At 38.0% G+C, this 26,863-nt stretch overlaps 1 long non-coding RNA gene across 1 annotated transcript in view; it reads right to left on the bottom strand.

Annotated features, from left to right (window-relative positions):
• The window catches only part of LOC144333585 (uncharacterized), a 125,861-nt gene that overhangs the window by 21,107 nt on the left and 77,891 nt on the right, over nt 1-26,863 (bottom strand). Inside the window, exon 2 of the long non-coding RNA XR_013402342.1 lies at nt 529-713. This is a non-coding gene — a long non-coding RNA (uncharacterized LOC144333585). The remainder of the gene's footprint in view (nt 1-528; nt 714-26,863) is intronic.

Raw genomic sequence — 26,863 nt, forward strand, 5'->3', positions numbered from 1 at the left:
AAAGGAAAGAAAAGAAATAAATAAAGATGGTGAATAAAATCATAGGAGTGTATGTGCTAACGTTACTCAGAAAAAAATAAAATAAGAAGAGAATAATGCTTAGGGCTGAGCCCTGAAAAATTCCACACACTTTAGTGTAAAGGAGGCAGAATTAGAAAAAGGGGCTCAATCACTGGCCAGAATAATGTAAGGGAAAAACAAAGGAAGAAAGTATGTCAAAAGTGGAGTCTGCTAGTCAATGTCAAAATGTGCCCAGAAATCAGGTTAAATGGAAACTGGAAAGTGTCCATCATATTGACTCACACGGAGACCACCTTCGTGGAAGATAGGGCAGAGCCAGTGGTGGAGGTTCAAATGAACCCGGTCAGTGGGAAGGCATAAAGTGGACAAAGTGGGTGGACATATATATTTAGAGTGCTTAACTGTAAAAGATAGAGTGGTCTTAGGACCATCTATTACGAGGTGAGGGTATGGTTGCCACCATGAGTACTTCGTTTTTAAAATGAAAAGCTCGAAATGTTTAATTGCCTCTATGAAGGTTCCAGGGAGGAAGCATCCACTCACACAGAAGAGACATTAGGTGAAGTCTTCATTGGATTGGAAGGATGAAGTTGAAGGTAGGTCTGTATGTTTGATGACAGGAAGATCTGCCTGTTAGCTTATCTTTTCCCTGGGTTGGCCAGTGGGGGGTGGTGGGGAAACACAGTCTTCTGCTGAAAATGAAGGAGAGGAAGCCATGGTGGAGGGGTGGGTGATACAAGGAAATTATAGGAGATTTGCAATAGATATTCAGAGAAGAGGAATGATCTAACTGCAAAGACTTAATCAAATTGCTAGTGAAGCATTGCGAACTCAGTTCTTCCTTCCTGCCCTTCTTTCCTCTGCTCCTTATAGCATTGCAAACATTACAAAATTTAGATTACAGAAAACATCTGATAAACTTACACTGGAGTGCAAGAGACTGCTGTGGTGTGTAACTTAGCCTGCTCTTTTGCTCTGAAAATTTGTATTTTACTAGGGGTTCATATTATGGGCCCTCTAGAGACTCCTGGTTGTGAAAATATCAGTGAGGAATTTGGGGTGGGAAATTCTGAGAGAGAAATTTGGGGTGGGCATGTCAACTAGAGTGTCTGTGGCCCAGGAATTGACACATCACATGGGCAGAAATAGAAGCAGATGCAGCCAGTTATTTTGCTTCTTTTTCAAGGCCAGGTTTGTCTCCAGCTATTAACTCTTGAATTTTAACTAGTCTATCAGTTTACCTTCTCACTTACTCAGTAACTCTCACACTTTCAGTAGCAGTTGGAAAATATTTTGATGTATCAGCATTATAACCGGGTGAGTTATAGAGAAACGCCACACTTTGAGACCAATTCAGGAGTCCTTTATTTGCCGGCAACCAAGAGACAGCTAGTGCTCAAAATTCTCTCGGCCCCCAAGAAGGGGCTGGATTTTCTTTTATACTTTGGTTTAGAAAGGAGAGGGGGAGCCTAACTGAAGCAATCTTACAGAAGCAAAACGGGCAAAAAAGTTAAAAAGATAAATGGTCACAGGGAAACAAACAGTTCTAGGTGCAGGGGCTTTAAATCTATGGCAAGGTGAGAGACGCGGGAGCTTTGGGTGCTATCAAGCAGGCAAATTCCTGGAAACTGCGGATATAGCTTGCCACAGTATCTTATCAGTAATTCTTATTGCATTCTTGGATGTGCTGGGAGTCAGCTTGCACAAGTTAAGTCCTCGAGGAAGTGGGGTGGGTAAGGGGCTGCAAGTAAAGGAGCCAAAATGGAGTCTGTCCGGCTCTCTCAGCTAAGGGAGAGTCGATTTAGGTTAAAACAAGGTAGGATATCACACCAGTGGGAGGGAGCTAGCAGAAAGCTGGAGTGTGGGGTACTCTCCAACACGGACAAATCCTGGTGAAGTTTTGTGGAAGGAGGCCCTAGGAAACCAGAGAGCATTTTTATGCTAGCGGGGAGAGAGACTTAGAGACCGGAGGGTGCCACAATTTCTGAAGGTCACTCTGAGTTTTATGTGCAGGATGATGTTATTTATTATCTGACTGTTACAATTGCACATATGACCTCAGGTGTCTGATGAGAGCAATTGTGCTCTCAATTCACATTGGAGGAGGGGTTGCTAATGTAATTCCTTCAAGTGCAATGCAATTGTCATTTGGCCCAATTTTTTCCTGCCAGCTCTCTAAAGAGGAATGCGTATGGCCCTGGGATGAGCTGACAGGAAGGAGAAGTCTTTTGTCTTGCTGAGTTTGTGGAGGAGGCCAAAGTCTGCATTAATCTGAGCAGGCATTTTTCAATCCAGTATCCTCAAATCTGTTTTGAAGGCTGAGTCAGGAGACTGCATGATGGTCAAGGCCAGATACATAATTTGCAAGGCCCAGGGCAAAACAAAATAGCGGGTCTCTTATTCAAAAATTGCTGTGTTAGGAATTTCAAGGTAGCAACAGTTGAGTTTGAAGTCAAGCACAGTCCCCTTCTGAGTGTGGGGTTCTGTACAACTACACAAGCTACAGAAGCATGAAATTAGGCCTGATGATAGTGTCTGTTACAACTTTGCCCTGGTTTCTAAATGTAGCTTAACTTATCATTAACTCTGACCTTAGGGAGGTCACTTAGCTCATTTAACCTGCAGTTCCTCAACTGTAAATGATTAAGCACAAAGATTTATTAAGCATCTATTTTATTCAACTACTGTACTAGTCACTGTTGTTGTATTGCTATGAGTGCACACACACACAAACACACACACACACACACACACACACACAATCATTACCCTGTTGGAATTTATATAGTATCTGAAACAACTGAGAGTAATTTTAAATTAGTAATTTAACTAAAACCAGGATGAGAGCTACAATAAAGCTACAATGAAGAGGTACTCTGAACTGTGTTATATATTTATAGATGACCTTTAGGGAATTATAACATGGCTTGAGTATAATCAATAGTCAATAGTATTGATAGAGCATAGTCAATAGTACATCTTTCATTAATAGCATTACTTTAACCAATATAATACTTATTTTGTGTTAGGAATATAAAACTTACGCTATACTAACTCAGTGAATACAACTGCCAAATGAGGTAATTGCTACTAATACACTTATTTTGCAAGTGAGGAAAATGAGGAATGGGGTTATTAAATAACTTTTAAAAGGCAATGCAGTGAATGAATGGTAGAACTGGCTTTGATTTCAAGCTGAGTCTCGCATCCAGACATGACAGCCTTAAATTAAGCACTAGTATTCCACCTCTCGGAACATAAAAAATGATTGCATGGTGAAAAATAAAACCAGACAACTCTCATTAACCCTGGAGAGGAATCTGAAGACCTGGATTTTCTTTGTGTTATTGCATGGACTGCTTTGTGAGAGAGTCTCCTAACATTTTTATCCTTGTATTTCATCATTTCTCAGGCAAGGGTCCAGCTTCCCAACATCAAGCTTGATAAAAAGTGTTCCATATCTTATAGCATTTGCAAGAGGAGAAAAGTAGTAAGAAATATAATCACACATTTACTGTTATACTTACCTATCCATCATCTATTTACCTATCAATTATCTAGCTACTCACCTACTATCTACGGTTACATAAGTTGCAATTTTGGTACTATCTGATCAGTAGCTTTCTTCAAAATATAATTAGTAATTAATTAGCATTTCTTATTAGATGTTGAAACCTGTCATTTCTCCTTAAAGTTGGTTTAGCCCCTTTCCTGGCTTAGGTCTTTATTCTAGATTGAATGCTTGATCAGTCCTTGGAAAACAGATACAAAGTATCTTGGTAGAGATGTGATTTATAAATATAAATTTTAATTTATTTTCTTTATAATGCAGACTGCACTTGCCGTAGATTTTATAGTGTGGGTGATAATCTCTTGAGGTCTTAAAATTGACTCTGTCAATCTTTGCTCATCTTTAACAATCAGGATATCTCTTAGGACCAAAAAAATCTGGATGTAGAATGAATTTTTACATTCTAGAGCCTGGCTTTATGAAAGAAGGGAGGTTAAGTAACCTTAACATTATCTAAGCATGGACAGTACCCTCAGCCTTCTAGGTCATCACCACAAAAGAATATGGAGGATGCTGTTAGATTATTGCCTACTTCATGCCAGGGTATACTAAGGCTTTTAGAACTCTGCTGAGTACATTTGATCCCTAAAGTGCTGCACATAGCTCCTTAAAGTTATATAATTTCTTTAATTTGTAAAAACTCTGCTGAGTACATTGGATCCCTAAAATGCTACACATAACTCCTTAAAGCTGTATGATTACTTTAATTTAAATAAGTTCCATGGGATCTATTTGGATTCATCAGGTGACATAATTAGACTGACATCTGAGATTTATACTGTATATTCATAATTGTTATAGTCCAAGGCAGCTGACTCAAAACCTGCAAAAATTCCAATGAAACATTTCTGTAAAAAAAGAAGTCTGACTTAATAAGAGAAATAAAAATAATTTTAATGTAAATAGAAACTATTGACATTTTCTATTGTAGCATCTGAATACTGTCAGAATTTGAACTTGAAAATTTCCAAATGAGAGACCATGAACAGCTTGCTATTGGCCTTTAATTGAGTTGCTCCTATAACTGAAGGACATGAACTAGTCTTGAAACTTGAAATACCTATAATGTCTTGGTCAATGTCAGAGAAACATTCTAATGGATAAGATAGTGCCAAGAAAAATTCTATGACAAAATGGAAATGGTTTGTACAGGAACATGCTACCAGGAGAATGCAAGGAAGTCTCATGAGCACACAGCCTCCTTTGCCCTGGGGATGACTTTGGAATCAGCTGAAGAGCTGCCAGAGCTTATTGCTATTTATTCAGTGCTCCGTGACCAGTTCTCAACTGACCAACAAAAACTCACTTGGTATATGGATGAGCAGCTCCAAAGTGAATGGACAGTATCCTGTTTGAAAGACCACTGCTCTGGTAGAAGAAGATAAAAGCAAATCAGATCAGGGGGCTGAATTGTATGCTATTTGTCTCTATGTTTGTTTTTTACCAAGTCATGGGTAGTGGTAAGACAAGGGGAAACTGGCCTATTAAATAAAAGCTTGCATGGAGCTTGGCCCTACGGAAATCACTGTGGGGATTTAGAGGGTGCATTAGACATGTCAATGCCCATCAGAAGAATTTCCTTCCAAGACTGGAAGATGATTAGGACCAGTGAATAGATATCCTGATGTGCTCCCTGGAGGTAGACGTCTTGGTCCACTAAATGAGTGGACATTGGGGGGCCACAGCAATGCTGAAATGAGCTGAATCTAGACACAGTTCTCTTCCACACTCTGACAAACAAAATGCCTATAAAAATTGTACTATTTGCCATTTGGAGAGACAAAGACTGCAAATGGCTATGGGGGAAGTTCCCTGGGTGGGTAGGCATTACATAGCTGGCAACTGGGACTGATATTGGTAGCTCTAGGAGGCTACAGATGCATCCTGGCAGGAACGTAGTGTAAACTGGGGCTTGTCATAGCCAGTGGTAGAGAGAAATTCTCAAAATACTATAAAAGCACCAGAGCAGAAAATATTGCACCAGTTTGAACTCTTGAGTCACATTTCTTCAGACTAAGACATACACTTTTCAGTCCATAATGTCCAACAGTGCATAGAAAGATATCCTCCTTAGGGCAAGAGTTTGATATAGACTTGAAAAAGACAAATGGAACATTTGTTGTCTAAAAGAAAGGAAGATGAGGCAAGGAGGGGTGGCTAACTTGCCTTCGTGAGCATAGGCTTACACTCAACATGCGAGTGGCCAAGGGAAAATTCCCGAAAGATAGATTCCTCCACTTAACTGGAGGATTTAGGGAGGAATGGGTAGAAAAGAATGCTGGTATGACTATTCTTTTTCCTCTTTTCCCCACATCACCTCAACTTTTCTTTTTCTTTCGTGATTTAGTGATCTCAAGGCCAGGACTGCAACTATAGGTCCAAGAATCAGGAATATCTCTACAAAAGAAAGTATAACTATATTGTTAAACCTTTAAGTCAGAATTTGTAAAGGCCTGATGGGGTGAAGACACAATTCACCCCACTGAATTGGAGTTGACAGTGAATGCAGTTGATTGTCTAGTGGTTAATAAAACTCACTGGTTCTGTGTGTCTGTAGCCCTCCCTTATTTAAATGGAAAAGGACTGAATGGGGGGAGGGACACTTAGTAAACTAGTAATACTGTTGGAAATATGGACTAGCATAGTAGCCAAACTTAACATTCCTTCTAAAGGGTGAAAAAGTTTGGATAAAATGATAAGTGGAGAGAAGGAGGAACACTGGTTGAAGGTAAAGGAATTAATAAAAGAATTATGCACTAAGGGAAATCCAATATTACATGGCCACTCAGAGCAAGAGATAATGTTATCTCTTAGCTCAATGATACTAGATGCCGGAAAGGAGGAAGCCATATGTTGCCAAGATCATATCTGCTCTCACAATCTGACAAGTTCAAAAGAAAGCTGACGAAACTAAGTGAAATCTCTCTGGGACATTTTGGTTCTATGTGATGATGGACTGGACTAATTATTGATGACTGAGTGGGGCTCTGGTAATGCACCACTATCTCATCTTTCAGGTCACATCAACCACACTGTGACATGATATAACACTGGTGTTTTTGGTAAGATTATAAAACCACTATTGACGGTCAAATGTATTGGAAAATTGAGGTAAAATCCTCCTACCCCTAGAACATATTAGTTTTTGTAAATGTTGGACATATGTTACTTGGCTGTAAGAGAGCATTGGCTGGTTTAGTTAAAAGTTTGGCCTTGGAGCCCAGCATGATGAGTTGTGCCTGCAATCCCAGCTACTTGGGAGGCTAATGTGGGAGGATTATCTAAGACCAGCAGTTCAAGACCAGCAGTTCAAGACCAGCCTGGGCAATGTAGTGAGATTCTGTCTCTAAAATAATAATTTAAAAATTAGGTGGGTGAGGTGATGTGTACCTGTAGTTCCAGCTACTCAGGAGGCTGACATGGGAGGATGTCTTGAGCCAAGGAGTTTGTAGCTGTAGTAAGTATGATTGCGCCACTGTACTCCAGCCTGGGCAACAAAGTGAGATGCTGTCTCTTAAAAAAAAAGTTTGGCCTTGTCAATGTGCCAAAGAGTAGATCTGGCTTTTGCCTTTGGCTTCTGGAAGATAATGTATGTTATACCTGATACGAATATCTTTGTTTAGAGTGGGGGCTTGCCACACGGGGTCTGAGGATGGGGTTGGCCATGCCCAACAGTCTCAGGGTAGAGCTGGCCATCCTAGAAAGATTAGCCATGTGATTAGAGTGCAGAGGCTTCAGGTCAAGCAGTATCAGTAATCTAGTTGCTGAGCTGACCATGGGAGCAATCAATCAATCAGTTATGCCAATGTAATAAATCCATAACAAAAAACTCTGGCCACCAAAACTTTGCATTTGAAACTCTCCTGTATCTTGTCCTCTGTGTCTCTGTCTTCCCTTGGCTGGTTTTAATTATCCTGTCTCTGTAACATACTATAGTCATGAAGAGAATAGCTATCAATGAGATCTGTGAAAACTTGTAGTGAATTATCAGAACTGAGAGTGGTTTGGGGCACCTCTAAACTTGCAATTGATGTCGGAAATGAGAGAGGTCTTCCGTGGAAATGGTAACCTCAGATTTTACAGCTGGTCTGACTTTGAGTGTAAGGAAAAGATAAAAATAGGAATCTGATAGACAAGAGACATAGCAAATAAGATCAAATGTGATCTGAAAGCAAAAGCAGTATATGCTCAAAATGTTGATGCAAAGTTACAATATCTTTTAATGAAATAAATGCATCTTAATTAACTAACAAGTAACAAAACACACAAAAACGAATAGTTAAACTCTACCAAACACTAATGCCGATAGGTGATCTGAATATATATTTTCTATTTTTCAGCTTCTTTATTTTCTTTCTTTAACTTTAAATTTTATTTCATAACTTATTTATATAAAAAATCAAATTTTCAATGGTTTTCATCTTTAAAATAGTTTTTCTAATTTAAATTGTATCTTTGAATTTTTAAAAAGCTTTTCAGTTTTGTTTTAAAAATGTATTTGATCTTTGAATTGTATGTTAGATATACATTTTACACAATATTACATAATAAAAATTGCTCATTCTTTTAAAAAATTCTTTTCTTTGTCTGTTCCCTTTTAGGATTGTCTGTCTAAAGCTTCAGAAAAAAAAAAACAAACTGTATTTCTCATTGATGTGTACAGAAAGGGTATCTTGTGACCAGAGAGCCACAGTACTTTGGAACTTGAGTTGTTGTTGTTGTTGTTGTTTCCCATATATTTACTATTTGCTTTTGGCATTTCCTTGTGCCAGTGAAAGCCTTTTCCACCTTTAATCACCATGATAATTTGGTTTCCTTTCCAATCTCTGTCCACTGGTATATGCTACACTTAGGCTAAAAAATCTATTGCACACCCTTGACTACACTGTAACACTGCACTCAGCAAGGACGTGAAGCTCAGTAGGGACATTTTAAGTATCATATGCCAGGATGATCATCTCCTTTTTTCTGGTGTTCAGCATCTTTTATAAGGCAGAATTAAGACAACAGAAACATAAACCATGAAACTTGAATCTCTTGTAATAAAGAAGTTAAGACTATCTTTGGTCTCAGAAGGTAGAAAATAGTTTTTACATTCCTAACCTGCTACCAATGTCTTTTCTGACGCAATTTTCAATGTGAAATGAGACAGGGAAATAGAACTATGAGCTTCCTGTTTGCATTTTCTGAGCCCCTGGTGTTAGATTGGGTTTTTCTGAATAGTTTTTATAGCCAATTTAGCAGTTTCTCATCTAGGCAGCATGTTTTCTTTTTGTTTTGTTTTGTGGTTAATAAATCCTCAGGGTTCATAGTGTTTGTCTGTAAGAAAATAGCCAACATGCTTGTTCCAGGGGAGTGGTGTTAATAGCCAGTTATAGAAAATATAAACAAACAGAAAAGTGGACAAAATAAACAAAATCAGATATAAACTGAGGCTTTTAAATATTTTTAGTAATATGATTTTTCTTTTTTACTTTTTTTTTCTGCAAACATAGCATCAACTGATCTCCAGAGCAGTTGTGTTCACAATTGCAAATCAGTATATTTTAAAATAACGAAGATACTCATTTACTACATAAAACACACCAGGCAGGAGGCAAAAAATATATATATTATTTAAAAGAACTGAAACAGTACGTACTGAAACAGCTAGTCATGATACGAGCAATGTGAGAATCTGTGATAAATGTCACAGGGATCTTTAAAACGTCACACGACTTTTAATCATTTCTACATGCCTCAAGGAATTAAGGACTTGGAGAATATCTGAGATCATGCACATGATCTGCTTGGTTTCAGAAAGACACAGTAGGCTAGCACCACATTCACCAAATCGCACGTAATATTGAGTTATTGCCACGTAACTTCTGGGGCTTCTCTCTCTCTCTCCCGGTGTGTGTGTGTGTGTGTGTTTGTGTGTGTCTGTGTGTGCACACACTCCAATATTCTAAAAAATATCTAAACACAAGCTCGTTTGGTTTTCCATTTAAAAAATATTTGGGGCTGGGCACAGTGGTTCACTGTGTAATCTCAACCCTTTGGGAGGTGGAAGTGGGCAGATTACTTGAGCCCAGGAGTCCCAGATCAGCCTGGGAAAATGGTAAAACCCTGTCTCTCCAGAAAACCACCATCATAACAACAAAAGCAATGCCCAAAAACCCCACCAAAACCAATATACACCAATTCAAATGCCATTACTCAGTGCAGCAAATTCCAATATAAACTGACATGTATTCGGGCAAGAAAGGGTTCAGGAATGTGCAGATTATTAGAAGGGATCATCTGCTAAGAATGCAACAGCACTTTATAGCAATACAGCATCTATAAGTGTGTGAGAATCAGATAATGGTTGCAAAAAACAGAAATATAAACACTAAAAAAGATTCTGCTCTTTGAGACAATCTTATAAGCCTGCCCAGAATACGAATTTTTCTTCTCAGAAAAAAAAATATATATATATGTCAGGATCCATGGCTTTCTCTAGCGTGAGTGAAGAAGAAAGGTAAGTAGGGAAAAAAAAGGTAGAGGAATGGGAAGCAACTGAATGGGAAGTCCTACTGGTTGAACATGTGCTCTGTGTTTTTGCCAGTAGAGCCTAGGGGGTAAAGGAGTGAGAGGACTCTGTGTGGCAGCATAGCCAATTTAGTGCAGACATCTCACACAGCAGGAGGTCCCAAACCTCATGTCACCAACAGTCCAGGTGAGAGGGTAGCCTTGGAGCTGCAGAGGTTTGTGTGATTTCAGCATGGGCTGAACAGGGCTAATGCAGGAAGAAAAATAGATTTAAAAATACCTGCTTTTTGCCATTGAGGATGAAACAAACGCCTTCTTAGGATGAGAAACTGCGATATGAAATTGCAAAGGCAATCCCTGAAAATAAAATAACAATAGTTTCAACTATCAATGGAGAGGAATTGAAACTATAAAGAATTAGGTTTTTCTAGGATAACCAGACAAGTCTTGTGGTCGGCCAGATGAGAACAAATACTAATACCATTATTACTATTACACTTTTTGTTCATATATGTATTAGTCCATTCTCACATTGCTATAAAGAAATATCTGAGACTGGGTAATTTATAAAGAAAAGAGGTTTAATTGGCTCACAGATTCATAGGCTATACAGGAAACATGGCAGTATCTGCTCAGCTTCTTGGGCAGCCTCAGGAAACAACCATGGCAGAAGGCTAATGGGGAGCAGGCACGTCTTACATGGCCAGAACAGGAGGAGAGAAAGGGAGGTGCCACATACTTTTAAACAATCAGATCTTCTGAGAACTCACTCACTATCACACGAACAGCATCAAAAGGATAGTGCTAAACGATTTATGAGAAGCCCTCCCTCATGAGCCAATCACCTCCTACCAGGTCTCTCCTCCAACACTGGGGATTACATTTCAACATGAGATTTGAGTGGGGATACAGATCCAAACCATATAAATATACATCTAGAAGGCAACCAATACCATTGAAAACCACCACAGAGTCTAGAGTTTGACACAGAAAAATAGCAATACCAGGCCTGAAATTAAACAGGGTTAGAAAAGAAAGTGATTTCCGGTGTGATCAGGAGACAGGAGTTTGGGGATGATTACATTAGATCTTAACTTGACAGTAAATTCTGAGAAAGAGAGAGCAGCCTCTGACATCCAGGAAAAATCAGTCTTGGTGTTGTTAGGAGCTGATCTAGTGCTAACAGCTATATCATGTTGTTCTCCTTTTGGAGATAAATAATTTCACAAAACACCAACATCAGACAAGGTCACTCTGCAACTATCATGAAGTAAGATGCAAAACAAGACCCCATCATAATTTTTTTTTTTAGTACAAACAAAAATCAAACAAAAATTTCTGAGTGCACACAAAAAGGTCTCTTAATGGTACAAACCACCAAAATACCAAGTGTCAATCTCTCCTAGCCGAAATGAGGAACTGCTGTCTCTGTACAATTATGCTACAGCCTTGTTGTAGTCCATCCTCATCTAGGTAAAATTTACTGAGATGCTCCTCCATAGAATTTTCCATTTGCTGACAGCATCTAATCTAAAACAAATTCTTGGCTTCTTGAACTGTCCCCAAGATGACCTAATGCACTCCAATCTGAATCCCAAGGGCCAATCTGATAGTAACTCCTTTTTACAAAGACTCACTCTCTTACTGAGATGCCCCAAGGTATTCCATTATGTGGAATCTCTCTCACTGCAAAGAATAAGAAACCCATCTTGTTGACTTCAGGTATGTTCCAGGTGGTCTTTGTCTAGAGGTGCATGGCTGACTGTCATGCACTAAACCCTGTACATAGCCCTTAAAGTGAGGAAGATGGTCCCATCAAGTATGGAGGCATCACTCGTGAAAGGGAATGTTTTTTCCTGCGCTGCTGTTAAGACAGCCTAGTATATAGCCAGTTCTCAATACATCTTTGTAAAAAGAATGAAGTAGCTTTCAGTCTACTGGCTTTCCCAGAATGTAAATAATTTTAAAGTGCTCAGCAAGGAGCCAGACACATACAGTGCATGCAACAAACAATAACTCTTATTTCAGTTGGGCTTAATTCAACCATAGTTGTACAGATATGTAGGTTAACTGTACTCTATACTTGAGTAGAGTTGACAAAACCATCTGCTTTTAATCTCTGCAATCAATTACTTTATATCCAAGATTTCAAGTCCTTCAGTTCCTCAACTCCTTCAATATATTGCAAAATTGTGCTTTAGTGCTGGGAGTTTCAGCTCTTTTCATACAGCTCCAATCATATCATCCTATTAAGTATTTTCTTATTTATTTATTTATTTATTTATTTTTAGAGACGAGGTTTCACCATGTTGGCCAGGCTGGTCTCGATCTCCTGACCTCAGGTGATCCACCTGCCTCAGCCTCTCAAAGTGCTGGGATTGCAGGCATGAGTCACTGTGCCCAGCCACATCTTACTGAATATTTTCTAACCATTTAGGATTCTGTGTCATTAAGCTCACTTTTCTTTGCACTTGAAATTGCCTTTATCCTCTTCTTGGTTAGGCTAAAGAAATTCTACTTATAATTGCCTTGCCTGACATGCTTTCCTTAAAGTAAAATAAATCATTCCTACTTCTCTGGACCGAGAAAAATATATTTATATTTTTTCTGTATCACTAAACATGCTGTGTTATAGCTGTTTTGTGACAATTTATAATTCTCTGCCATGCCAACTTCATATAGAAGGTAGTAAATCTACTCACTTTTCTATCTCTAGAAGTTTGGTGCCATGTTTTGTTCAATACATGGTAAATAAATAAATTTGTGTCCTTCCTTATTTTTAACTTCAACTCTATATACCACCTCCTTCCTTAAACATTTAATAATCCCCCTGTTGCAGAATGAAATCTATATCCCTTTACCTAAAATCCAAGTTTATGTAAAATGTTACCTTTAATTGTTTTTAATTGATGTCTTCCTTTACTGCTCTAGATGGACAATTCTATGAAATTGGGTTCAGCATATTGACTTAGTCATTTATTCCCTTTTTTCACTCTCAGAATGTTTTCTCCTCTTTCCACCTAGCTAAGACCTACTCACTCTAAACTCCTGAATAAATTACTAATTGTAACATTAATTGGTATAATGAATGGTGAATTTCCTATTGGTAAATTACCAGTTAGTGTCTGTTGAATCCCAAGGGCCTTAAACATTGTAGATATTTACTATATGGCTGATGGAAATGATATTGGTGGCAGTGCATAGGTGGGAGCCCTGTAGATGAAAAGAAGGAGCTTCTACACAATCTCTTTAAGCCAAGATCTACCCTCCCAAGAATGAAACGGAACAGAGTAGGAGATTGGCAGGAAATGAAATTAGTCCCTGTCAGACATCAACTAGTGGTGATGAGGCTGTCGTCTCAAGAAGCTCCGTGGATTTTCTAACAATGTATCATTATCTTCCCAGACACTGAAGTTTGAGTTTTGATTAGAAACATTTCATAGGTAGATTTGGAGATATAAGTTATTATAGGTAGATATTCCTTTTTAGCATCTTGTGTCTGCAACCTCATAACACTAGTCCTTCTCCCTAGCTGAAAACTAGTCTTTTAAAATATTGCTGGCATGGTTATCTTGGATTACTTGTCACCAGACCTTCACAAAATATGTCTATTTTTAGGCAGTACTAATCATGATGTCCTTTGTTCTCCACTTCCACCCCACCACCACAGAGGAGCCTGCAGATTAGTGGGAGATGATTCTTCAGAGAGATAGCATCCCATCTCAGGAACACAAAATTTCTCTGAAATGCCTTGCACACCATTTGACTTATTTGAAAACTTCTTTCTCTTTAATTCTCTCTAGTCCTGAAGATTTGGAAAATTTAAATAAATCATATATTCATTGTTTTGAATCTGTTTAGGATTTTAACATTTAAAGGGAGGGAATTCAATGAAAACAATATTATCTAAAGCATTATGATTATCCCTAAGAGAATTCCTACAAAGGCTGACAACAAAGACAAAAAAAGCATTCACTACGCGCTACCAAAAATGACAACAGTTGAGTAAGCGCAAAAACAAACACAATTGGAAAAAGAAAGAAGAGATTTATCCTGATAGGGATGGGTATAGCTTCATGGAGAAGATTTCCAACAGGGCCTGAATTGATTAGTTCTTGATAAATAGTGATTTAAGAGAGAGAGAGACTCCAAGTAAAAGTTCAGAAAATCAAATTCAAGAAAGCAAAAAGAGTGTTTTGAGAAAAAAAGTAATCATGGTATATGTAAAGTTTAATCTTCCGACTATTAACCAATAAGACTTCTATATGATCTACCATATTTCCTTTGTTAGCATGTTTGATAAAAAACTGAGTTACATTTTGGATTCTATTACATTACCTATCCTCAGACCTGATTTCTTTACCATAGCTTTTTCTTCATTTCTTTTATTTCTTTGATTTTCATTTCATCCTGCATTAATTTAGTTGCACTATATTTCTGCTTTTTTCTATTATCAGCTTTATAAAATGATGTTACATAAATAGGAATGTTGAAAAAAATAATAAATTTATTTAAAATAAGTTATAGAGATTTGTGCAAGAAAGAAACCTGGGGAAATGGAAGATGGTTCCAACACATGACTAGCTTTGAATGTCATGTGAGAGAAAAAAAAATGTTTTATGGGTAAAGAAGAACAATTACATTTTTAGTTGTAGTAAAATATTGTAAGCATAGTTATGCATTGTGAAGGCAGTAGTAAAAGAGATGAGAGGTTGGAGGAAGATTAAAAACAGTCAGGTAAGCAGCAATGAAGTGCTTGAAATAGTTTACTTACTTTTGAACAAGGAATTTATACAACTCAATAGGAAAACAAAACAAAACAGAAAACTAATAATCTGGCTACAAAATGGGAAAAGGACATGAAAATACATTTTTTTTTTCCAAAAGAAGACATACATATGACTAACAAATGTATGCAACGGTGCTCAGCTTCACTAATGATCCGGGAAATGCAATTAAAACCACTATGAGATCTCACCTTACATTTGTCAGTATGTCTATTATCAAAAAGATGAAAGATAACAGTTGTTGGTGAGGATGTGGATAAAAAGGGATACTTGCACACACTGTTGGTGATAATGTAAATTGTTATAGACATTATGGAAACGAGTATAGAAGAGTATAGAAGTTTCTCAAAAAATTAAAAATAGAACTATCATATGATTCAGCAACCCCACTTCTGGGTATATATTTAAAAAGATTGATATCAGGATTTCAAAACCAAGGTGACTAGGACCAACAGAGAGTAAGAGAAAAGTAGAAAGTAGAGATCCAGTTAAAGAAAGCCAGCAACTTTGTGCATATACTGCACTCTCATCCTTGAACTACATGTGTATCAGGTAGATTGGAAGCTATTTTAAAAAATATTTGAGCTGTTATCACCACAGACAAGAGACAATGAGCACTTTGAGTCTAACCAAACTTGTTGTGCACTAAAGCAAAATATCATCCTCACTTTTCGGATAACTCTGAGAATCTAGAGTCCCCACAACATAGTATTTCAATGTTTATAATACAAACCAAATTTATGCAACTTAAGAGACAAAATGTATGGATGATTATCAAGAGAAAAGACAAACTGGGCCTAACCCTAAGATTACCCTGAATTTTGAATTATCCAAAATGGACTATTTATGAGTTATTATGAGTAAAGGTAACAATGACTGTAATTAATTTAAAAAATAGGAAACCTCAACAAAAAGAAAAAAAATTTAAAGAAACTAATTGTAATTTGATAACTAAAAAATATCTGAAATAAAATAATTTATTACATGAGATTAAGAGCTGAATGATTATGACAGAGGAGAGCTGATGAACTTGAAGATGGATTTTAAAAATCAATTCTGAAGAATACAGAAGGTAAATTTTACAAAATGAACACAGCCACAAGGACCTGTGGGAAAATATAAAAACTGTAACAATTAAAGTTTAGTGAGACAGAATATATTCTAAGGAAAATATAGCTAGACATATAAGCAAACTGCAGAAAACTAAAGATAAAGATAAAATTAAGAAAGTAGCTAAAGAGAAAGTCATGAAAGTAGGCAGAAAAAAAACAAAACACTTCATACAAAGAAAGAACAATTCCAAATTCAAATGACAATGGAGTCTTTATCAGAAATCAAGAGCAACAGAAGAGGATGGAACACCATTTTGGAGATACATAAAGAAAAACTAAAAAGGTCAGACAAGGAGAGCTTTTAGATCATTATATACAGTATTTAAACCTGTAAAATGAAAGACATATGAAGAGTGATGATGCATCATTAGTACAGCTCAGAGAAATTATCCACCAGGCAAATGAAGAGCCTTAGAGTGATTAATGCCCATTAGAAGAGTTATATATTGGATAGGAATGCTCTGGCTCCATTAAACACATTGTGCTCAGTCATCAGCTGAGAGTAACTCAGAGAGAGCTGCAAGAAATTTATGGTGTATCCTGAACTTGCTGCAGCTAGAAACTGAAAGCTCTCTCTCTTCCATTACAGTAAATTTTTTTTTAAAAGACATCTAGGCAGTACATTCTCATTACTGCCACAATACGAATCACAGAATTATATCTCATAATAGCATGTTAATTCTTAAAAGCATGTATCCATTCAAAAATGAAGTTTCCCTTGACAAGTATTTACCTTAAAGAGTGTATTCATTATGTAAACTCATATAGCAAATTACCCCAAAATGTATTAGTTTAATGGCAACCATCTTATTTACTCTCTTTTTTTTTTTTCTTTTTTGTTTTTGAGACAGTCTCCAGCCCAGGCTGGAGTGCAGTGGTGCAATCTCGGCTCACTGCAAGCTCTGCCTCCCAGGTTCACACCACTCTCCTGCCCCAGCCTCCTGAGCAGCTGGGACTATAGGTGCCCACCACCACACCTGGCTAATTTTTTTGTATTTTTAGTCAAGATGGGGTTTCACCATGTTAGCCAGGATGGTCTCGATCTCCTGACCTTGTGATCTGCCCGCCTCGGCCTTCCAAACTGCTGGAATTACAGGCATAAGCCACCATGCTCGGCCCTTATTTACTTTCAATACTGTGGCTTAGCAAATTTGGCTGGGCTCAGCTGGGTGGTTTTCTGTTGATCTTACTTAGGGCAACCATATGGCTGCAGTTATTTGTTGGCTCAAGTGGAGCTCTATGATTTATGCTGCCTTGCACTAATGTCTGGAGCATCTCTCTCTTGTAATACCTGGCTTCTCCAAAAGGTCTTTCAAGTACTCAAGCTCTAATGAGCAAATGCTCTTCAAGTTTCTTCTTGTTTTACATTTGCTGATGTTTCACTAACCAAAGTAGGACACGTGGGCAAGCCCAGAGTCAAGAGGGCAAACTACACTTGTGCAGGAATACAGGAAAGCAAGATCCACTAGGGGCTATTACTGTGATAATCCACCATAGTGACTGATTGTATTTTAGAATTAAAAAAAGGAAAAGCAAACATGTTTAATTTTTGCATTGAAGTAATTAAAAATATTGTGCTTTTATTGGCCAGAAAGGTTTATTTTTAACATAAGAATTTAGAAATATTGGCAATATCTTATCTTGTAATTCCAGGTATTAACCTATTGCTAATATTGCATTATTTGCCCTTAAATGAACAAAGTTCCTATGTTTTTAAGCATATCACTATAAAAATGTATCAAAACAATGACAAAAGATTGAGTAGAAGGAGCAAAAGAAATAATCAACAGAGTAGACAGACAATTTGCAGGATGGGAGGAAATATTTGAAAACTGCATCTGACAGAAGACTGATATTTATAATTCACAAGGAACTAAAACTGAGTAAAAACCAACAAATAGCCCCATTAAAATGTGGGGAAAAGACATGAATAGATTTTTTCAAAAGAAGACATAAATGGTCAACAAGCATCCTAAAAAATTGCTCAACATTACTACTTATCAGAGAAATGCAAATTAAAACCACAATGAGATACTGTCTTACATCAGTCAGAATGATTATTTTAAAAAGTCAAAATATAACAGATGTCGGCAGGGACATGGAGAAAAGGGAACACTTACACACTGCTGGTGGGAATGTAAATTAGTACAGCCTCCATGGAAAACAATATGGAGATTTTTCAAAGAACTAAAAATAGAATCATCCTTCAATCCAGCAATCCCACTACTAGGTATCTACCTAAAAAAAATAAATCATTATATTAAAAAGATACTGCACTTGTATGTTTATTGCAGCACTATTCACAACAGCAAAGAGATGGAATTAAGTATCCATCAACAGACAACTGAATAAATAAACTGTAGTATAAATGTATATACCATGGAATACTATTGAGTCACAGAAAATATAAAACCATCTATTTTGCAGCAACATGGGTGGAACTGATGACCATTATCTTAAGTGAGACAAATCGGAACCAGAAAGTCAAATACCACATGTTCTCACATACAAATGAGAGTTAAATAAGAGGTACACATGGACATAGAATGTGAACTGATAGTCATTGGATACTGGGAAGGATGGGAGGGTGGAAGGGGATGGGGGATGAAAAATGACTTAATGGGTCCAATGTACACTATTCAGGTGATGGTTACACTGTTCACCACTTTGCAATATGCCCACATAACAAGATTGCATTTGTACTCCATATATACACATTTAAAACAAAAAGATTGAGTGGGAAAGACTCAGTTAAGCTTCCTCAGAGAAGCTTTGCCATATTCATTAGCAATTTTAAAAAGAAGGTAACTATTTTTTATATGTTAATTTCTGGGTGTGAGTCTAACCTGTGACCTGAGATTATATTTTGAACCCCTATCCATCATTCAAATATCCATTGAAATTACTAAAGGATCATATTGCAGGAGAAATCACATCTTTAAGAAACCAGGGAAAGATATATCTTTATGCCTGAAAAATCATTGAATTTAACAAAGATACAGTGTAGGTGAACCCATGATACACTGCTTAGAAAAGAAGATTCATCCTTAGGAACCATGGAAGGAGCCACATGGATTCACCAAAACCCCCTCCTGTAGAGTTCTAGACACTGGATAGTGGATACACACATGGATGTTACCAGAAAGTAAATCTTGACCTTTTCATAATTTCTAAGATACGTGCAATGGATGGAGACCACAGAGCTGATCGTTTTAAGGCAGAACAAAAACCATGAACTGAAAGTGATAGTTTGCTACCTAAGTAAAGTGCACTGAAAACAAATTGACTCCAAATGAGTACATGTAAGTTAGATAAAGGGCTTAAGATTGAGAGGGAGGAGGGAGGTGTTGGTGTATCTTTTGACTCTGATTCCTTTCGAGGGAAATTGTAAGTCTCTTGTATACAAGAACTTTATGAAAGCCTCTTATAATTTTAACATGCCTGCTGGTTATATTAGGTACATGTTATTACATCTCTCACTTAAATGTTTGCTGAAGTAGTGAGGTAACTCAGGGAGAAAACATTTCATTCTCCTGTTTAGTTTTTCTAGCTTGCTTCTCACTTCTTCTTAATAAATTTGAACAATCCTGGTTTTTCATATACACATATCTTATTTTAGAAAGAAAGTTGATGTTCAAAATTATCCTCACAATAGCCAAGAGGAATATAATATTTATGAATTTTGCTTTGTAAAATTGAAGTATAGTAGAGCATGAAATACAATTTTTTAAGTTATTTTTAAATATTTATTGTTAAATATTTAATGTTACTTTTAATAATAATATTTAAAATACTGCCTATTAGAAATGGCTCTATAGAACAAGAATAATTGCCAATGTTGTATGAACAAATCTAATTCACAGTTTCACTTCATACCTAGAAAATAACCTGTTTTACTCTCTTTCCTTGCCTTGCCCACTTGCTGTTATTGTTGGTGGTAGTTTGTTTGCTTGTTTTTAAAATCCCTTTCTCATTTCTCATGCTTTCAGAAACAAATAATTTTTAAAATATTCAAATCATCATTTGAATATTCATTTGACTATTTTTAAGCAACATATGGCCTGAGCTCAGAGACTATTTCTCTACTAAATCATTCTGTTCTAAATGATTTACATGTAGTATCTCAACAATACTCCAAAATAAAAATATCCCTATTGTGTAGATGAAAGCATTTCTGGACATGTTCACAATGCCAGTGAAAAAAAGAGTAAGGATTTGAGGCCGAAATTCTCTAACCACATTATTCTATAAACCACAAAATCAGACACAGAGTCAATTAGTTACAGATCTTCCCAATTTAAAGCTATCGTCACAATTTTAGATGTTGACACAACAGATTCCACTATTTCCTCTATGTAAAGCGGCCACAAAAATCCCAACTCAGGATGAGAAAATGAGATTTGAGGAAGAAATACATTATATTTCCATAATCCATACAGTTTCTGTGGGTTTAATTTGTCCCTGCCCCCCATTTTCCCCTTCTGGATTGATCACAACCACAAAGTTATGTAGTATTTTATGTAGAGCTCAGGCACTATGGAGAAGCCTAAGGTGATTCTAAGCATTCTAAAGTTGGCTGCCATCACTGTGAAAAACTGATTTGGGGAGGGTGGATAAAAGCCATAACCACTGTGCTGGAATGACTGAGAAATAAACCAACTGTTTCACAACCTCCTCCAGATAAGCTGTGAGCTGCTGGGCCACCATCATCTGCACCTGTGGACTAGGAGTGATCAGTTCCCAGAGAACAACAAAAATGCCAGCTTTATAATTTCTAGGTTCAAAATATGCCACTGGATATACAACAGAACATACCAGCAAAGGCATGCAGAGGCAGGGAGAGCAACCTGCTGTGTCCACCTGAGCTTACTGTGGTGTGGAGCCAGGGACCTTTGTGGCAGGGACTGCAGGTGGACAAGCAGGGAATGAGAAGAGAAAGTTGGAGAGAATTCTGCCTGAGCCCACAGCAAGGAAATTGGATTGAGTTGTACAAATTGCCTTTTGCCTACCCAGGCTTGATACTATGAAAATGTATCATATGACAAGCCATATGATAAAATTTAAGATTAAATATATCCAGTGTAATGAATATTGTGGAAAAAAATGAAAACACAAGCCAGCAACATTTGAGCACCTTCCCAGCCCACTGCTGAATTACCAATGGATCCCCTTGTGCCCACATCCTCATTTGTAGAAGAGACACTTCTATACCTTATCCTACTCCCAGACACGATGTGGCAATTCAATTATGCAGACTGAACCACAGAGAAGTCAAGCTTCTCTTCCTTCTGGCAGTTTTTCTTCTATTTTCTCAGAACCTTAAAGTTGAGAGTTAAATAAATAAATAAAAAGATATGGGTCATGCATAATCATTTTATCCTCCTAGGGGTTGTCCTAAGTATGTACTCATCATAAGTCATAATATAATGAGATCATTGCTGGAACTTTCTATCTAAGGATGATGATAAATGTAACAAAGTCTCAGGCTGATTAAAATAATTGTTAATTCTATCTGGGGCAAATTATGTACCTTTGGGTACAAACTAGGGAATTTATCAAAAGTACTCATGGCCTGTTTTCCTTAGAAGGCTGTGGAGATAGACCCTTCTCTGTCTTTAAGAATATCGACTACCCAAGAGCCATTTGCATAACTTCGTTGTTTACACAGTCAGCCCACACTTCCTGAGCAGCCACTATCTCAGAGGCTGCTCCAGGCATAGCAGAAAAAAAAAATCAGGAATCAAAACGCAAAGTCCTGTCATCATGATCGAAAATAAACAAAACAAATAGGTAAAATAAAGAGTATTTTAGAATATAAGTGACATTAAGAAAAATTAAGTACAACAAAGTGGGAGGATTGGGTCACAATTTTAAATAAGTACCCCCAGAAGCTTCCACCTGGGTGAAATAGGAAGGCAGGAACAAGGATGTCTGGGGAGAGGGCTGTTCCACACAGAGGGAACAGCAAATGCAAAGGCTCAGAGGCAGTGGCTTTCCATGTGTGTCTGCAGCAGCCCCTTAAAGTCCTGCTCCGGCAGTGGGGCACGCCTGGTTTCCCACCTCATCATGTCCACCCTCCCATGTGCCATACTCTTCTCTGATCCACCATCTTCTCTGTCTAGACCCTTCTTTTTTTTCCCAAATACTTGTCACTATTAGCTCACACAGGCTGGGAAAGTCTCCCTCCAGTCCCTGCCCCAGTCACCAAGATTCCCTCCCTGGGAGAAACCAGTGTTACAAAGGTGATGGGAGTGTCCTTCAACAAATATTTTGTCCACACATGAGGTTATGCGTATAAATATTTCCTCCTATTTTACACAAATAGAATCATTTTGTACAAACTGTTCTGTTTGTTGCTTTTGTTAAGAGGCTATGTTTTAGAGTTTTAATTTTACTAAAACTTATTTAATAGAAAGTTGCAGGTTCTTTCTTTTATACAGAAACTGCATTTTTTAAACATAATCAATTTTGGTTCAATTTCTGTAACTTTTACTATATGCCTGTATAATGTGTATAAGCTTAAGTGATAATACTGAAGTGCAAACGAAGTCACATCACATTGTTGTTGTTGCTGATGCTGTTTTAAATAAAGTTAAAACTTTATTTTAACTGAGAAAATTGTTCAATCCCAATCATGTCTGGCAAGAGGTGGTTCCTTCCTTTCCCTGGCATTGTCTGAGAACCCTACAGGATTACAGATGTGAAGGTGGTGGGAGGCTTTGCCTTGTGTCCACGGTGGTGGGCATTATGCTGCATACATAGTTGTTAGCAGCACCAGGCATCCTACCTTCCTTGGTCCCTGGTCACTCAGCCTTTCAACTGCAGATCCCTTCCCCAGTGACAAGAATTTAGAGCCATAGGCGTCCCCAAACTCATTCAACCCCTTAAGCGAGAGTGCTGTATGCAAGAGGGACATGGTTTCGTTATTTTTACCACTCTTTTGACAAAAATACTAAAAGCCAGGTTGGTTTTTCTCTGTACCACTCTTTTCTAAGGGTCTTTTCACTTCACGTTCTACAGTCCTGGAGCCTTTACCTTTCTTGGATCATCCTTGCTAATGTCCCTCAGTTGGTATAAAACACGAAATTGTTTCCCAACTTGCCTCCCACACTGCACAGTTCTCCCCACATGTGTCCAAAGTCTCCAGAAGTAATTCAATAACACGGAAGCTTAGGCTGTTCTGTTATTTCCAATATCACAAAGGAAACCGGCAAGAAACCATTTTTCTATATGTCCTATTAAGTTAGAAGCTTCAGGTGGTAGAATAATCATAATCTAGGCTAAGCCTTGGACCTCAGTCATGCTTCACACTGTGTCTGCCTTCTGCTGTTCCTATTGTGCTGTGTTTCAAAGGTTCTGAATAGATTGTTCCAGAGTCTCTGGAGTTGAAAAATATTAAAACATGGACTCCTGAGGTATCAGGTTTCGATTTTCTTTGAGCACAGCATCCATCTGCCCTGCAGTATTCAAGATTCCTGCCCTATCACAACACCCTCAAGAAGCAGCCAGAACAACAAAGTTGTTCAGCAATTTCCTTAAACTTTAGAAGGATTTGTCTGAAATGGAGAAAACATATCACCTATGAAAAAAAGTTATTTCTATTTTTGACAAGGACTTTTCCAATTTATTTTAAATGTATAACAGTATTTCTGTATTGTTTTAAATTATCTTTAGCAGAACATGATTGTAGTAGTGTGGATAATGACCCCCAGGCTAAAAGTTCTGAATCCCTGGATCCTGTCAATATTGGCTTCTATGTCAAATACTTTGCCAATATGTCAATGATCTTCACATTGGAAGATGATCCTGGATTATCCAGTTGAGGCTTAAATGTAATCACAGGTATCCTTACCTGTCAGAGGGAGATTTGATCACACATAAAGAGAAATGTAAAAATAGAACAGAGAGAGATTTTTAAATGTTGGCCTCGAAGACTGGAGTGATATGGCTGTAATCCAAAGAATGCCATGGCCACCAGAAGCTGGAAGGAGCTAGAAACAGACTGTCCCCCAAAGCAGGGGTTCCCAAACCCTGGACCATGAACTGGTACCAATCCCTGGCCTGTTAGGAACCAGGCTGCACAGCAGGGGGTGAGTGGTGGTCGAGCGAGTGAAGCTTCATCTGTATTTATAGCAGCTCCCCATTGCTTGCATTGCTGCCTGAGCTCCACCTCCTATCAGATCATCAGCAGCATTAGATTCTCATAGGAGCACGAACCCTATTGTGAACTGTACATGCAAGGGATCTAGGTTTCGAGCTCCTTATGAGAATCTAATGCCTGATGATCTGTCACTGTCTCCCATCGCCCCCATATAGGACTGTATAGTTGCAGGAAAACAAACTCAGGTCTCCCACTGATTCTACATTATAATGAGTTATAATTATTTCATTATATATTACACTGTAAAAAAATAGAAATAAAGTGCACAATAAATGTAATGTGCTTGAATCATCCTGAAACTACCCCCCACCCACAACCACTGGTCCCTGGAAAAATTGCCTTCCAAAAAAGGCTGGGAGCTGCTGCACTAAAGCCTCTAGAGGGAGTATGGCCCTTCTGATACTTTGATTTTGGCTCAGTGATATGATTTTGTACTTCCATTTTCCACACAGGTGAGAAAATGAAATTCTTTTGTTTTGGCCACCAAGTTTGTGATAATTTGTTATAGCAACCAAGGGAAACTAATAAAATAATAAAGTACCATTTCAAAAAAAAAGGAATGCTTCAAAATGTAGTCTTTTGGCTGGGCACAGTGGCTCACACCTGTAATCCCAGCACTTTGGGAAGCCGAGACAGGTGAATTACCGGAGGTCAGGAGTTTGAGACCAGCCTGGCCAACATGGTAAGACCCCATCTCTATGAAAAATAGAAAAAGTAGCTGGGTGTGGTGGTGGGGGCCTGTAATCCCAGTTACCTGCGGGGGCTAAGGCAGGAGAATCACTTGAACCTGGGAGGCAGAGGCTGCAGTGAGCCAAGACTGCAGCCTGGGCAAAAAGAGCCAAACTTTGTCTCCAAAACAAACAGACAAACAAACAAACAAAGTGTAGTCTTTTGAAGGTGCAAAGTTAAAGACAAGGAGAAAAAATTACAGCTAAAGAAAAGTTATGCTTTTCAACATTCTAGTTCATTTTTGCCCTAACTATGTCCCAGAGAAGCTTTCCCATATTAGGAACGAACACTTGTTGAGTGCTTACTCTGTGCTAGGTTCCATACAACTTGCTTAGCATACATTACTCTGCTTAGTTTACAACAACACTATCCGGCACACAATTATGTTCATTTTGCTTGGAAGGGAACAAGCTTTGAGTGAGGGTAAACTTATTGCCCTGGTCACATAGCTGTTGGTGGCATTTCCTGAAAACCATTGTGGGGAACTGGTATCAAAGCACATATTATTATGCTGTGAAAGGGCCCCCAAAATCACTAAGCTAAAGGGAGAATTCAAGCTGGGAACTGTTTAGGACAAACCTGCCTCCCATTCTATTCAAAGTCATCCCTCTGCTCATTGAGATAAATGCATATCTGATTGCCTCCCGTGGAAAGGCTAATCAGAAATTCAAAAGAATGCAAACATTTGCCCCTTAGCTCCCCGTGAACTGGAAGCACCCTCCCTGCTTTGAGTTGTCCCACCTTTCCAGACTGAACCAATGTTCATTTTACACATGTTGATTGATGTTTCATGTCTCCCTAAAATGTATAAAACCATGCTGTGCTCTGACCACCTTGGGAACATGTCGTCAGGACCTCCTGAGGCTGTGTGTCATGGGCATGTGTCCTCAACCTTGGCAAAATAAACTTTCTAAATTAACTGAGACCTGTCTCAGATTTTTGGAGTTTACATTTTGGTAACCATGAAGGGATTCTGATTTGGAGTTTACATTTTGGTAACCATGAAGGGATTCTGGAGATGTTGACCTTTGAAAAATCACCTACTGGTGCTTGGTACCAGCATGAGCTAACTTGATGGCTCATACCAATAGGACAATTTGCTGAATTCTGGGAGCACCCCTTCCAGAGAATCCCTGATCTCCCCAAATTTGGTCAAGATCTAAAGTATATTTTGCTGTACAACTCCTTTTTCTTTTGAAGTTTTACTTGCATTCAACAAGGAAGACACGATTTCCTGTTGCCATGATGATGGAAGGCAGGTAACTCCTTTATGAAGTTTGAGCTCGCTCCCAGCAGGGAAGAGCAGTTTGAGTCTTTTCCTCCTTCTAGGAGGATAGAAAACAGTCTTCAGCCTGAGACCCATTCCTAGGTAAGTAGCTGAATTGGTGTTTTGTCTTGGCTAACACTTAACAACCAGAAGGTCCTAATCTCTCTTTACCGTTAGAGTGCTCAGTGATCATGTTGTTGGGGTTTTTGTTGCTCTTGTTTGTTTTGTCTTTCTCCTATCAGATTTGACCAACTCTATCCGACTTGGTCAAATCTGAGTGAGAATTCTAAATTAAGGTACCAAAGCCTCTCTAAACTGACCAAAATTCCTCACAGCCACAAAAGAAGAAACCAAAAGAAAAATATCAAAAAACCAAGTGCTTGGTTTCTGTGTTTGCTTCCTGTATTAAAAAAAAAAAAAAAAAATTCTTTCATTTGCTACTTTTCTTCCACCCTATACCTCCTTCTCCCTTTGCCATCTGCAGTACCAAAAAATATCTATAGAAAGTATCTAATGACTTGAACCCCTTTAAAGAATTCAGAACAAAGGCACCACTCACCTATTTTGGGTGTTTCTTTGTGGAATTCCAAGAGCCATGTACAGATTCTTCTTAGGTCTAAAGCTCTGTTTTCTTGTATTGCATGACCTGACCTTTTTGGCTTTGGGGGTAACAGAAATGTCCTTGCACTGTGAGAGGATTTG

The sequence above is a fragment of the Macaca mulatta genome, chromosome 12 (genome assembly GCF_049350105.2).
Source record: "Macaca mulatta isolate MMU2019108-1 chromosome 12, T2T-MMU8v2.0, whole genome shotgun sequence".
Taxonomy (NCBI): Eukaryota; Metazoa; Chordata; class Mammalia; order Primates; family Cercopithecidae; genus Macaca; species Macaca mulatta.